This window comes from Neomonachus schauinslandi, chromosome 9, assembly GCF_002201575.2.
Source record: "Neomonachus schauinslandi chromosome 9, ASM220157v2, whole genome shotgun sequence".
Classification (NCBI taxonomy): Eukaryota; Metazoa; Chordata; class Mammalia; order Carnivora; family Phocidae; genus Neomonachus; species Neomonachus schauinslandi.
This window is the reverse complement of record NC_058411.1, coordinates 44911601-44921119: the sequence shown is the minus strand read 5'-3', so window position 1 is coordinate 44921119 and position 9519 is coordinate 44911601. Positions and strand designations below refer to the sequence as shown.

At 39.7% G+C, this 9519-nt stretch overlaps 1 pseudogene; it reads right to left on the bottom strand.

Annotated features, from left to right (window-relative positions):
- Nucleotides 1-8718: 8718 nt before the first annotated feature.
- LOC123325823 lies at nucleotides 8719-8837 on the bottom strand (annotated as a pseudogene).
- Between the last annotated feature and the right edge of the window lie 682 nt (nucleotides 8838-9519).

The following is a 9519-nucleotide window of genomic DNA, read 5'->3' as shown; positions in this document are numbered from 1 at the left end:
TTTTATTTATTTATTTGAGAGAGAGAGAATGAGAGAGAGCAAGCACATGAGAGGGGGGAGGGTCAGAGGGAGAAGCAGACTCCCCGCCGAGCAGGGAGCCCCATGCGGGACTCGATCCAGGGACTCCAGGATCATGACCTGAGCCGAAGGCAGTCGCTTAACCAACTGAGCCACCCAGGCGCCCTATTTACTTCTTCTTGATACATTTCCTCACTTGGCTACCAGAACACTGCTCACTCACTGGTTGCTCCTTCTCTTTCTCTTTTATTGCTTTTCTTAATTTTTCTTTCTTTCTTTCTTTCTTTCTTTCTTTCTTTCTTTCTTTCTTTTCTTTTCTTTTCTTTTCTTTCTTTTCTTTCTTTCTTTCTTTCCTTCTTCCTTCCTTCCTTCCTTCCTTTCTTTCTTTCTTTCTTTTTTTAAATTTTATTATGATAGTCACCATACAATACATCATTAGTTTTTGATGTGGTGATCCACGATCCATTGTTTTCGTATAACACCCAGTGCTCCATGCAGTACGTGCCCTCCTTAATACCCATCACCGGGCTAACCAATCCCCCCTCCCCCCTCCGCCCTCCCCTCTAAAACCCTGTTTGTTTCTCAGAGTTCATAGTCTCTCATGGTTCATCTCTCCCTCCAACTGCCCCCCCCCTCATTTTTCCCTTCCTTCTCCTAATGTCCTCCATGCTATTCCTTATGTTCCACAAATAAGTGAAACCATATGATAATTGACTTTCTCTGCTTGACTTATTTCACTTAGCATAATCTCCTCCAGTCCCATCCATGTTGATGTAAAAGTTGGGTATTCATCCTTTCTGATGGCTGAGTAATATTCCATTGTATATATGGACCACATCTTCTTTATCCATTCATCTGTTGAAGGGCATCTTGGCTCTTTCCACAGTTTGGCTATTGCAGACATTGCTGCTGTGAGCATTGGGGCGCATATGGCCCTTCTTTTCACTACATCTGTGTCTTCAGGGTAAATACCCAGTAGTGCAATTACTGGGTCATAGGGTAGCTCTATTTTTAAATTTTTGAGTAACCTCCACACTGTTTTCCAAAGTGGCTGTACCAACTTGCATTCCCACCAACAGTGGAAGAGGGGTCCCCTTTCTCCACAACCTCTCCAACATTTGTTGTTTCTTTTTCTGTCCATTTTTGCCATTCTAACTGGTGTAAGGTGATATCTCAATGTGGTTTTGATTTGAAGTTCCCTGATGGCTAATGATGATGAACATTTTTTCATGTGTCTGTTAGCCATTTGCATGTCTTCTTCGGAGAAGTGTCTGTTCATGTCTTCTGTCCATTTTTTGACTTGATTATTTGTTTTTTGGGTGTTGAGTTTGAGAATTTCTTTATAGATCTTGGATACCAGCCCTTTATCTGTGGTGTCATTTACAAATATCTTCTCCCATTCTGTGGGTTGCCTCTTTGTTTTGTTGACTGTTTCCTTTGCTGTGCAGAAGCTTTTTATCTTGATGAAGTCCCAAAAGTTCATTTTTGCTTTTGTTTCACTAGCTTTTGGAGATGTATCTTGAAAGAAGTTGCTGTGGCCGATGTCAAAGAGGTTACTGCCTATGTTTCCCTCTAGGATTTTGATGGATTCCTGTCTCACATTGAGGTCGTTCATCCACTGTGAGTTTATCTTTGTGAATGGTGTTAGAGAATGGTCAAGTTTCATTCTTCTGCATGTGGCTGTCCAATTTTCCCAGCACCATATATTGAAGAGACTGTCCTTTTTCCATTGCATGTTTTTTCCTGCTTTTTCAAAGATTATTTGACCATAGAGTTGAGGGTCCATATCTGGGTTCTCTGTTCTGTTCCATTGGTCTATATGTCTGTTTTTGTGCCAGTACCATGCTGTCTTGGTGATCACAGCTTTGTAATATAGTTTGAAATCGGGCAACGTGATGCCCCCAGCTTTGTTTTTCTTTTTCAACATTTCCTTGGCGATTCGGGGTCTTTTCTGATTCCATACAAATTTTAGGATCGTTTGTTCCAGCACTTTGGAAAATGTCATTGGAATTTTGATCGGGATGGCATTGAAGGTATAGATTGCTCTGGGTAGCATAGACATTTTAACAATGTTTATTCTTCTGATCCATGAGTATGGAATATTTTTCCATCTTTTTGTGTCTTCTTCAATTTCTTTCATGAGTGTTGTGTAGTTCCTAGAGTATAGATCCTTTACCTCTTTGGTTAGGTTTATTCCGAGGTATCTTATGGTTTTTGGTGCTATTGTAAATGGAATTATTTCTCTAATTTCTCTTTCTACAGTTGCATTGTTAGTGTATAAGAAAGCAACTGATTTCTGTGCATTGATTTTGTATCCTGCCACATTGCTGAATTGCTGGATGAGTTCTAGTAATTTGCGGGTGGAGTCTTTTGGGTTTTCCACCTAAAGTATCATGTCATCTGCGAAAAGAGAGAGTTTGACTCCTTCTTTGCCAATTTGAATACCTTTTATTTCTTTTTGTTGTCTGCTGTTGCTAGGACTTCTAGTACTATGTTGAACAATAGTGGCAGGAGTGGGCATCCTTCACGTGTTCCTGATCTTAAGGGAAAGGCTCTCAGCTTTTCCCCATTGAGGATGATATTCGCTGTGGGTTTTTCACAGATGGATTTTATGAACTTGAGGAATGTTCCCTGTATCCCTATACTCTGAAGAGTTTTAATCAGGAAATGATGTTGTATTTTGTCAAATGCTTTTTCTGCATCAATTGAGAGGACCATATGATTCTTCTCCCTCCTCTTATTAATGTGTTCTATCACATTGATTGATTTGCAAATGTTGAACCACCCTTGCATCCCGGGGATAAATCCCACTTGGTCGTGGTGGATGATCCTTTTAATGTATTGTTGGATCCTATTAGCTAGGATTTTGTTGAGGATTTTGGAATCCATATTCATCAGGGATATTGGTCTGAAATTCTCCTTTTTGATGGGGTCTTTGCCTGGTTTGGGGATTAAGGTAATGCTGGCCTCATAGAATGAGTTTGGAAGTTTTCCTTCTGTTTCTATTTTTTGAAACAACTTCAGTAGAATAGGTATTATTTCTTCTTTGAATGTTTGGTAGAATTCCCCAGGGAATCCATCAGGCCCTGGACTCTTGTATTTTGGGAGGTTTTTGATCACTGCTTCAATCTCGTTACTGGTTATTGGTCTATTCAGGTTGTCAATTTCTTCCTGTTTCAGTCTTGGCAGTTTATAGGTTTCCAGGAAGGCCTCCATTTCATCCAGATTGCTGAGTTTATTGGCATATAGTTGTTGATAATAATTTCTAATAATTTTTTCTATTTCCTTGGTGTTAGTCGTGATCTCTCCCCTTTCATTCATAATTTTATTAATTTGGGTCCTTTCTCTTTTCTTTTGGATAAGTCTGGCCAGTGGTTTATCGATCTTATTAATTCTTTCAAAGAACCAACTTCTAGTTTCGTTGACCTGATCTACTGTGTTTCTGGTTTCTAATTCATTGATCTCTGCTTTAATTTTAATTATTTCTCTTCTAATGCATGGCTTAGGCATCGTTTGTTGCTTTTTCTCTAGTTCTTTAAGGTGTAGAGTTAGTTGGTGAATTCAGGATTTTTCTATTTTTTTGAGTGAGGCTTGGATGGCTATGTATTTCCCTGTTAGGACCGCCTTTGCAGTATCCCATAGGTTTTGGACCGATGTGTTTTTGTTCTCATTGATTTCCATGAATTGTTTAAGTTCTTCTTTGATTTCCTGGTTGACCCAAACATTCTTGAGCAGAGTGGTCTTTAGCTTCCAAGTGTTTGAATTTCTGCCAATTTTTTTCTTGTGATTGAGTTCCAGTTTTAGAGCATTGTGGTCTGAGAATATGCAGGGAATAATTTCAATCTTTTGGTATCGGTTGAGACCTGATTTGTGACCCAGTATATGGTCTATTCTGGAGAATTTTCTGTCTTGTATTGACCCACTGCTAAATTCTTCATCTTCTATTCTTTAGCTGCACTCATTCCCTTTGTGATCTCCACCTGTCTCATAGTTTTAAATTCCATCTATATAATTCCAAAAATTATATCTCCAGCCTTGATCTTTCTTTCAAATTCTAGACTTATACATTCAACTCTCTACTTGATATCTATATATGTGTGATTGCATGTACTCAGTGATGAGTAACCCAAGGAGGTGTTTAGAATTCGGGGTTTATATACTTAACATAGTAGGAGGAAGGAAGGAGGGGAGAAAAGGCTCCTATAGAAAGAACAAATAGATTTCTTTAGGAAAGACAAATGGGTTTTAGGAGAACAAAGAGAGATAAGAAAGTTTGTGATTTTGTTTATGCAGGTGCCAGTGGTCTTTCTGTCTTTTCCATGACCCTGAAACTCCCCTGGAAAGATTTATGGTAGGTTTACTCTTGGTCTCTCTCCTGGGAATAGACCTATCCTGAAAAGGGAATTTATAGCAGTCTCATTTCTAAGAAGTTTCTGCTTTTAGTCAAATAAGTGAAGCTCCAAGAAGGCTTCTTTCTGCATTTGTTGAATCTCAAATGTTTTTATCTTAAAATAATCTTTATACCACTTCTGGGGGTCTGAGTGAGTCCCCACAAGGTCTTTATTCAGCTTCTCATACTCTCAGATGCTGTTTTTGGAAACTGGAAATTTGGAAAAGCATCCCCAAATGTTACACTACTCTCGGCTTTCCTCCTCTCTTGGATTTTGATTTTATAATCCTCTCTAACTAGAGAAATCTCCAATGCCTTTCAGTGGATTAAAAAAACCCAACATTTCAGGGGCACCTGGGTGGCTCAGTCAGTTAAGCGTCCAACTCCTGATTTCAACTCAGGTCATGATCTCAGGGTAGTGAGACTGATCCTCGCATTGGGCTCCACACTGGGTGTGGAGTCTGCTTAAGATTCTCTCTGTCTTTCCCTCTCCCCCTGCACCCCCCCCCCCGCTCTCTCTCTCTCAAAAAAATCCTTTCATCTAACTTTTCTAGTTGTTTTTTAGTAGGAGGGTTAGTTTTAAAATGGCCAACTCTGCCATTGCAAGAAGCAAAACATTTTTAGGTATTGTTTGAAGGACTCAAAAAAAAAAAAAAGGGTAAGTAAGCAAGCACTCCCAGTCCTGCTGTGTCTCTTTATATTTCCAGTTGTTAGCAATCCCTCAAAGTCTACAACCTCTAGATGGTTAAATATGTTGTTTCCCAACCAGCATTAGTTCCAGGCTCCATCAACTGGAGGTAGTACAGATATATCCTCCATTTTCTGTAGGAACTTATAATCTTCTGAGTTAACCTCTGAGTGTAGGGTTACAGGACAGGGATGGGACTTGTGAAACACTTTTGTCATACTTGCTGCAGATGAACAAACCAGTTAGGCAAACAGAATGTGGGAGGTTATCACACACTTCTCGTGACCATCTCACAAGACAAACTTTACTCCAGTGCTTTCCTCTCATTCCTCTATTGAATTCTGGTGTCTACAAGGCTTTGGATGCTTAATATATTTGAGCTTTACACACTCCTTTAACTTAACCATTTTCTTAAAATATTCTTTCTTCCTAAATGTGGACCACTCATAACGGAGATATTTTGTATATATCATTTTGGAAGTTATTAGTGTTTGTCATAAGAAGATCTATTTTATGATTTGGCTCCAGGTATTTTCATCTCTGAAGCCTTAATATCTATATTACAATTTCTTAAAAATAAAACTTCAGCTTTGTGTTTTACTACCATCAGCATCAATATACACATGCACAAACACATGCAAAGTTGAAAAAACAGTGAGGGAATTGTAAGAAAAACATAGATCCATACTGAAAATATTACAACATCAAAGAGGAAAAGAGAACTGGCATACAGATTGAGAATACACCTACAATTTCAGAAAGTCCAAAACCAGATGAAGATTTCAACAAGATTAGTATTAACTATAAAGTAATAGATTTAAGAAATAGTTTTTATGAATATATCAATAAAGCTGGAAAAAACTGAAGTAGTTACTATGAGAAAGGCATATACAATAATGCTCAAAGATTGTTCAGAGCTTGAAAGCATAATAAAGGAATAAAAATGTCATTAAAGCTATAAGAGCATAATTTATTCAGAACAAAGATTAAGTTATAATAAAAATATATCTGTAGGGCACCTGGGTGGCTCAGTTGGTTAAGCGACTGCCTTCGGCTCAGGTCATGATCCCAGGGTCCTGGGATCGAGTCCCACATCGGGCTCCCGGCTCAGCGGGAGGCCTGCTTCTCCCTCTCCCACTCCCCCTGCTTGTGTTCCTGCTCTCGCTGTCTCTGTCTCTGTCAAATAAATAAATAAAATCTTAAAAAAATATATATATCTGTAAAGGAATATCAAGTTACAACTAAGGTGTACAAAGATAATGCAAAAAAGAAATTGATTTATTCATATAACAACTCTTTTTTTAATTTAATTTAATTTTATTATTTTATGTTGGTCACCATACAACTTTTTTTTTTAAGATTTTATTTATCTATTTGACAGAGAGAGAGAGAAAGAGCACAAGCAGGTGGTGTAGCAGGTAGAAGGAGAAGGAGAAGGAGAAGCAGGCTCCCCACTGAGCAATGGGCCCTATGCGGGGCTCTATCCCAGGACTCTGGGATCATGACCTGAGCTGAAGGCAGTTGCTCAACCAACTCAACTACCCAGTTGCCCCCATATAACAACTCTTTAGTGAGTACTTACAGCTAAGTATTAGGTGCTTGAGATACCTCAGTGAACAAAACAGCTAAGGCTGTTTCCCTATGGAGCTTATATTCTACAGAAGGAAGACAGATGATAAACAATTTAAAAATATGTGTATTAAATATTAGGTGATAATAGGTGATCTGGGGAAAAGGATCATGATAAGGAAAACAGATTATCCTTGGGGTGGAGGTGAAAGGAAAGACTTTGTTGATAATGTGATCTTTGAACAGAGACCTGAAAGAAGTGAGGGCACAAGCCATGTGGACAGTGAGGGAAGAGCATTTTAGCTGAAGAGATCAGGAAGTACAAAGTTTGTGAGGTGGGAGCATGTTGAGGAACATGAAGGGGAACTTAGTTCTGAAGATTGGGGGGATAATTATAGGAGGCAAGATGAGGGAGATACTAAAGAGATACATCATGTAGGGCTTTAAGGTCATTACAAGGCTTTTACTATGAAGATGATGGGATGCCTTTGGAGGATTTTGAGCAGAGGAATATCAACATCTGGTTTATGCTTTAACAGGGTCATTTTAACTGCTACCTTGAGGATCCATAGTAGAGGGCAAAAGAGGAAGCAGGGAGATCATCTAAGAGGCTATTTAAAACTTCAGGGAGACAGCTATTTGGGAGAGATGGAAATGATGGAAACAGTGAAATGCTTGATAATAGACAGATTGCATGTAGGGTATGAAAGCAAGAGAAGGGCCGAGGATTATTCCAAGTTTTTTTTTTTTTTTAAGACTTACGTTTATTTGAGAGAAAGAAAGAGAGCACATGCTCACAAGTGGGGGGCGGGCAGAGGGAGAGAACCTTCAAGCCGACTCCCCACTGAGTGGGGAGCCCTTTGTGGGCTTGATCTCACAACCCATGAGATCATGTCTTGAGCCGAAACCAAGAGTCGGACGCTCAACCAACTGAGGCACCCAGGTGCCTCAATAATTCCAAGTTTTTTAACTAGATCAACTGAATGAACAGATTTTCCATTTACTGAAATGGGGAGGACAATGGGAAGAACAGGTTTGGGAGTTGGACACTTACCCCCTTCTGCAAGCTGGGAATTCAAGGTAAAAGCCAGGGATCAAGAAAAAAAAAAATGTGGGAATTGTCAATGTGCACAAAACACATGGTTATGGACTTTATGAGATCATTAAGGGATGAGGGTAAATTGAGAAGGAAAGAGATCCAAGGCTGAGTCTGGGGAATTCTAACATATGGAGGTCAAAGAAAGGAAATTTCCAGCAAAGGAAACTGATGCACAGTCATCAATGAGGTAGAAAGAGAACCAAGAGAGAGTGGTGTCCTAGAAAGCAAGAGGAGAAAACAGCTATGGAAGGAAGACAAAAATCAATGGATCAAATGCTGTTGTGAGGCTGAATAAAATGTGGTCTGAGACCTACAATCACTGATGACCTTGACAAAATCCTGGCTGGGGTGGTTTCAAGACTGAATGATAGGAGAGGAGGTGGAGACAGTGAGTATAGATAACTTCTTCAAGAAGTTTTCATGAAACAGAGAGCATAGTATGAAGTGTAACTAGAGGGGGAAGTGGGGCCACATTTTTCTTTTTATAATGGGAAATATTATAGCATATTTATGGGAGTGATCTAGTAAGGAGGAAACATTTGATGATGTAAAAAGCAAGAGGAGACATTTCCCTATTTGATGTCCTTAGGTGAGTGAAAGGGGATTTGAACTGGTGCAAAAGTTAGCTGGGAGCTAAGGGTTATCTAGCAAGGACCATGTATAATCCCCCTGCAGAATAGGAGGAAAGTCAGAGTCCGGAGAGATGTGGTGATGAAATCATATGGAAGTTCTCACAGTAGAGTTTCTCACGGAGGGGCACCTGAGTGGCTCAGTCAGTTATGCGTCTGCCTTCGGCTCAGGTCATGATCCCAGGGTCCTGGGACTGAGTCCAGCAGAGAAGGAAGTTAAAGAGGAGAAGGTGTGACCACTCGAGTAGGAAGTGCAGTAGGGTCCTCCAGAAGCACTAATGGCCTACTTGAGGTTAGGTATTAGGAATTTCTTCTTCTTTTTAACAGTCTACAGCACTTAGCATTCCCAAGCAGTCTCCCATCCAAGTACAAACCAGGCCTGACCCTGCTTACCCTCTGAGATCAGATGGGATCAGGCATATTCAGGGTGGTATAGCCATAGACAAGAATTTAAATTGAGACTAGTCAACATATTTCTGTGCTTTTCTCCATGCACATTCAGTTAGAGGTACAGTGGGTAGGGAGTTGGATATATTTACAGCTGGATTTTACTAAATGTGATGGTTAATTTTATGTGTCAACTTGACTGGTCTAAGGATACACAGACAGCTGGTAAAACATTTCTGGATGTATTTGTGAGGATGTTTCCAGAAAAGACTAGCATATGAATTTTGAACCCCAATATAAGTAAGCATCACCCAATCTGTTGAAGGTCTGAATAGAACAAAAAGGCAGGTAAAGGTTGAATTCATTCTCTTTATGCTTGAGCTGAGACACCCATCTTTTCCTGCCCTCAGACATCAATGCTCCTAGTTCTTGGGCTTTTGGACTCAGATGGGGACTTATGCCATCAGACCCCGATTCTCAGGCCTTTGGATTTGAATTGAATTACACCACCAGTTGCCATAGTTGTTCAACTTGCAGATGGTAGATTGTGGAACTCGTTGGCTTCTATAACTGCACAAGCCAATTTTTATAATAAATCTCTTTTGATATATACCTCTATACATATCCTATTGGCTCTGTTTCTCTGGAGAACCCCGACTAATGAAGTAGGAGGAAAAGAGAGACAAGGTGGTTGAGGGTGTATGATAGGGGGTGATTTAAATAATGGTCCATGGCACCA